Source organism: Hylobates moloch, unplaced genomic scaffold (assembly GCF_009828535.3).
Source record: "Hylobates moloch isolate HMO894 unplaced genomic scaffold, HMol_V3 SCAFFOLD_88, whole genome shotgun sequence".
In the NCBI taxonomy this organism is placed as follows: domain Eukaryota; kingdom Metazoa; phylum Chordata; class Mammalia; order Primates; family Hylobatidae; genus Hylobates; species Hylobates moloch.
The window spans coordinates 119,185-125,459 of NW_026652363.1; positions in this window are offsets into that span (position 1 = coordinate 119,185).

Genomic DNA, 6,275 nt, shown 5'->3' on the forward strand with positions numbered 1-6,275 from the left:
AACTCAGCATATGCATGGTGTTTTGTTTCTTTTTCTTTTATCTGCTGTTTTTGGAAATTAAACACCTCTTTAAATGCTCTTGTTCTCCCCTTTGGTTCGATTCGGGTGTTCTGTTTTTCAGACTATTTCTTCATCTTCCCTTTTTCTTTGAAAGTCTTTTTCTTTCTCAGTCTCCACGCAGGATAAAGAAAGTGCCTTTACTTTCTGTCCTCCAAGTCTGGTGAATCAGTTCCCTTCTCTTCATAATCACTGAAGCCAACCAAGTTTAGAAGGATAACAGTTCTCCTTAGAATATGCTCATCTACCTGCAGACTCTCTGCCCTCCTCACCCTTTTCTAGGGTCCTGCACACATCACCCTCATCCCATTCCCTCCCTTCCCTAAGTACCACAGAGTGGGCTCTGCAGCTCCTGCTGCCCTGTATATGCTCAGCCCTGGGGCTCACTAGTGCTTTGATGATGAAGCCCAAACCCCCATGTGCCTGGACTCTCTCAGACCACCCTCTAGGAAGATGCCATTGAGAGAGAGTCCTGGAAATCACGGGCTGTGTTCAGTTTCATATTGCTGGGTCTTCTCTATTTTAAAGGAATACTGGCAATTAAGACTAGAATTTGTATTGAATATTCATGCCAAAAAAGTTTTCTTTCAAAACTTTTCAAATAAAACAATTTTTCCTGCCTAGTTTGAAAACTACAATGTAAATTCAACAAATAATGTAATACAATTTTAAAGGTGACGTTTGTCTTATTGGTTATTCAATTTATTAAAAATAGAATGATATTTAAAATAAATTCCATTGCACATTTAAGTGACATATTTGACAAGCATGGCATTTACACACATTTTTACCAAAACATGTATTTAAATATATTTGTCTTTTTAATATTGGTATAGGCAGACATACATGTAGAAAATCATTATTTTGTACTACAACCTCAAACTGTAAACACAATTTAAATTCAGTTAAATAATTAGAATAATATGAAACAAATAGGTGCGTTGTTTTGGTTTTTAGATATACATTCACTTTTGCATGGGCACGTGTATGTGTCTTTGCTGGGCTGTTGTGTATGTATGTGTGTATGACCATCAAGTTTTCAAATACATCATTAAATTACACAGATACATTAATCTTGGCCAGGCACGGAGGCTCAGGCCTGTAATCCCAGCACTTTGGGAGGCTTAGGCAAGCAGATGACTTGAGGTTAAGAGTTCAAGATCAGCCTTGTCAACATGGCAAAACCCCGTCTCTACTAAAAATACAAAAATTAGCCAGGTGTTGTGGCAGGTGCCTTTAGTCCCAGTGCGAAGGGGAAATGCAGGGTCAGAAATCCCACACAGAGTCTCTACTTGGTTACCACCTAGTGGAGCTGTAAGAAGAAAGCCACCATCCTCCAGAACCCAGAATGGTAGATCCACTGACAGCTCGCACGGTGTGCCTGGAAAAGCCACAAACACTCAGTGCCAGCCCATGAATGCAGCCAGGAGGGAGATTGTGCCCTGCAAAGCCACAAGGGCAGAACTGTCCAAGACCATGGGAACCCACCTGTTGCATCAGGTAACCTGGATTTGAGACATGGAGTCAAAGAAGATTATTTTAGAACGTTAAGATTTGACTGCCCAGCTGGATTTCAGACTTGCATGTGGCCTGCAGTTTGGGCCAATTTCTCCCATTTGGAATGGCTGTGTTTACACAATGCCTGAACCCCCATTGTATCTAGGAAGTAACTGGCTTGTTTTTTATTTTACAGGCTCATAGATGGAAGGGACTTGCCTCATCTCAGAAAAGACCATGGGCTGTGGACTTTTGAGTTAGGGCTCAAATGAGTTAAGACTTCAGGGGGCTGTTGGAAAGTCATGAATGGTTTTGAAATGTAAGGACATTAGATTTAAGAGGGGCCAGTGGTGGAATCATATGTTTTGGTTGTGTCTTTACACAAATCTCATCTTGAATTGTATCTCCCACAATTCCCACGTGTTGTGGGAGAAACCAGTGGGAGGTGATTAAATCATGGAGGGAATTCTTCTTTGTGCTGTTCTTGTGATAGTGGATGACTCTCATGAGATCTGATCGTTTTAAAAAACGGGAGTTTCCCTGCCCTCTCTTTGTCTGCTGCCATCTCCGTGTAAGATATAACTTGCTCCTCCTTGCCTTCCACCATGATGTTGAAGCCTCCCAAGCCACGTGTAACTGTACGTCCATTGAACTTTTTCCTCTATAAATTACCCAGTCTCACGTATGTCTTTATTAGCAGTGTGAAAACAGACTAATACAGCAAATATCAATCTCTTAAAATATTTTGTTGTTCTGCATGTAATATAGCAGAGTCTAATATGGGAGGTAAAATAAATCACCCATGGACCTTCAGATATAAGTCATAGGGTAATTATGCCTGTGTCCCTGAAGGAGTGAACCAGAGGTCATACACACTAGTGTCACTACCTTTGGCAAAGGGTGTTCAGGGGTTTCTGAAAGTTTTGATAATTTTAATATTAAAATTGAATTTACTATGTATTTCTTCATCAACCTTTCCAGAAGATATTTGGCAGTAAGAACAGCCTAGTATTGGAGTAATACTCATGAATTAGAGAGTTATTTTGTAATTATTCTCCTGAGATTTGCATGAATCAATTGATATAGAAGTTCATATGTCCAAAGTTGAAATATCAGCATCAAGAAGCTTTCATTACCCTTTATGGTTGTGGTTTTTGGCAAGGCAGTACTTCAATTCAGCCAGAAAGAAAGACAACAATAAAACTTTCAAATACAGGGGAGTCTGACCTCAGTCTCTCTCTCTTATAAAGGCAAAGCTGTGCCACATCAAGATTTTTCTTCAAGCCCTCAGATAGAGTCAACATTGGGAATGGAAAAGCTAATCACTCTGTCCTTAGAAAAGGCGAAGGTCTGAGAGGAACGCAGAGTTGTGTTCATGAAGATGACAACATTGTTATGTCTTCTCCTTTGCCCAGTGACTGCTCTCAAGTTGAGTGTTTCAGATGTCAGACATGACCTATAGGGATGGTTGTGACTGCACGTGACGGACAGGGACTGAGACTCTATATCTCTAAGCGTCCTGTCCTAGGAGCAGATACAGGAGTCAGCCCTAGACTGGAAGTGCCCTCACTGACCCTCTGCCTCACCTGTGCAGCCTCTGGCCAGTTCAAGAAAGTTTTACCCTGGAACATCTTTTGCCAAAACCACTCCAACTAGTATTCATGACCTACGGTCCGCACCCTCAAGTACACAGACACGATCATACTATGACTTGGTGTTGAGAAGACCCCTGCACTTTCAGTTTTACTTCTAATATTAGACTCCACTTTATCACATGCAGACACAGCGGAATATTTTAAGACTTTGATATGGTATGCTGAAAAATTCAATAGTTCATAAAAGTCTACTTCCCATCACTGCCAGTGTTTACTACTGAATAAGGATCTGCCATCCCCTAGGGAGGAGCTATAATGGATGGTGTGCCCTGTTAGTGGTTATGGGAATGAATCCATCTTGTGGCAAATGGCAGCATCTTCTTCTTTTACAAGATTAAATAGTTTTTCATGGTGTATAAATGCAACATCGTCTTTATCCATTTGTCTATCTACCGACACTCAGATTGTTTCCATATATTGGCTATTATTAATACTGTTTCAATAAACATAGGATTCAGCTATCTTAACAAGGTGGTAATTTAATCTGCTTTGGGTATATTTCTAGAAGCAGAATTTCTGGTCATATAATATTTCCAGTTTTAATTCATTTGGAGCCTTTATATTGCTTTCCATAATTGTGAAAATATAGAATGGTATAGCCCTTATGAAAAACAGTTTCAGTTTTGAGGTATGATCCATAAACAAATAATGTTTGATTATGGCTCTCCATGAGAATTTCTAATAAATATGATAGAAGTCAAGAAAGCTTCTCACACCAAAGCAAGGATTAATTTTATCCCTTATTCCCTTAAAAGCAAAAGATTTGAACATGCATGATGGAGGCTGTTAGCAGGGTTCAGAATGATATCATAAAAGGAAACTCAGTTGGATAAAAATGTTGGGTTTTCAGTCATAGATATGTCGATATTCGATATGAGACCATGAAGTAAAACGAGGATCTAGAATGTGTTCACTTGAAGCAACAGCACATTCTCAAAGGCACCTATTGCTACCTCACAAGGGCGATGCTTTTGAAACCAGCGAAGTGTGAGTGCACAGTAAGTGATAAAGTTATCACGTTTACATGAAGTTTGTGTAACACGCCAAAGGCTTGTACAGATTAATCATACACAAATATACACAATGTATTTTTGCATACACAGATGTCTAGAGGATGATTCTCGTAGGGAAACTTCTTCAGGTTACAGAAATCTGTGTAAGTTGGAGGTCCCATGAAAAAGTGTCTCTTTATAAATACTGGTCTATTTTTCAATTAGGGAAAATGATCTGTGTTGGAGAAGGCTTCCAATTTTGTAGATTTCTTCATTGCTTCTTGAGTTGTAAGACAGGAACCAAAAAATTGACTGGAGTTTTTTGGAGTTTCATGGCTGTGTTGTTAAAACTTTCTTACAAGGTTTCTTTCAATTATTTGAGACCAGTTTTTCTGATTTTTTTCTCCAGTAGATGAATTTTCACAAGATCTCAGGAAACCATGTCTCTGGTGCTTTAGCTTGAAAGACTAACTTCCTAGGTAAAGAAGCTTCTGTCTAACCATGATGAGCTCATTTCTTCTGCATACCATGGAGTTTGAGATCCCATCGTCCAGAATCATGAAAATTTTACACTCCAGTTCACTGAAAACCTTGACTCTTGAATTTAATACTGATTGGCATTGAGAAAAATGGTTCATTCTTGGATGTGTCCTAAGTTGCTTGCCCAACATATCAGTTGGACTGAGAATCTTCCATTAGCTCCCTCTGTCCATAGCACTGAGTCTATTGACAATCTTTGCAGTCATCTATGAAGGAGAGTCCTGAGGTTCATCAGATTCTTGTAGACACTCAGGTGAACCGAAGGAATTAACAGAATTGAGGACTATCAGCCATTTCTACAACACTAGGAATAATTACCATCTAAGTGTAAAGGTCTACATCATTCAGAATACCCTACATGACAGACTGATGCAAAAAAATCCAACCCCACGGAGGCTCCACAGCAACCCTTACAGTTCTTTCAGAGAAGAAATAATCTCCAAGATAAGTGAGTCAGAAAAGCTGCTCTGAGCTACAGTAAACATTGGATAGGGCCCAGTTTTGTCTGAGTTCAATGTGATTATTATACTCAGCTGCTGATCCTATATAGACTGAGTATGGATAATTTAAATGAGCCTGGCTGTGTGGTTTGTTATATGAAAATCTGAACTAAATATATGTAAAGGGCATTTCTGGACTAGCATGAGGGTGAGAGATCCTGGGAGCTCCACCCCCCTTACTCTTATCGCCCTTTCTTCCAGGAATCTCCAGGTCCTTCAGGGTGAGAATCCACACAGATCCCTTCATGGCTGTATTACCAGGAGACCAAATCTCTGATAAAATCACTCAGACCTTCTTCAGACAGACAACCCAGGGAAAGGGCACTTTTACACCCTTATGTATGTGGGGAAAGGTAATCCATCCCCAGTACAAGCCCCTGCCAGCAGCCTAACTTTATCATGAAAATGGGTAAAATTAGCCAATGGAGCACATTTAAGAAAATTTTCCTATGATGTTCCATCCAGATAAGAGCAAAAATCAGCTTCACACCCGGAGACTTCCTGTATAGGGCACAGCCCAGAGAAAGAAGATCACCACAGCATTAAAATTCAACTGTAAGAACGTGTAATCCTTCCGTGTTCCACACATTACATCTCACCAGTTTAGTCAATATGGATTAAATATGAGAGTGTGGCAACGCACAGACTCTATCTCAGGAGGAAAATAGGAGAAAAATGTTAAAGAAAATAGAGCAATTTGAAGCCACTGACACCAGCAACTTTAGCACCAATGAAATGATTTCACCCTCATTGGCCTCAGATTTACTTTTCAAAGGGCATCTGCAGGGTTCCAGAGTGAGACCAGGTGAATTCAATGTGCAGGCACTTCCCAGGTGTCCACTTGTATATTGTTTATTTTACTTCTATTTGCAGAAAGTAGACACATACTCAGCCTTAGTGTCAGTGTAGGGGGTGCTTTCCATGACATGGATGCCAGAAAAAAAGGAAAAACATGGGGCCAATTAATGTAAAAATTAGCCACTCTGTGTGTGTGTGTGTGTGTGTGTGTGTGTGTGTGTGTGTGTGTGTGTGTG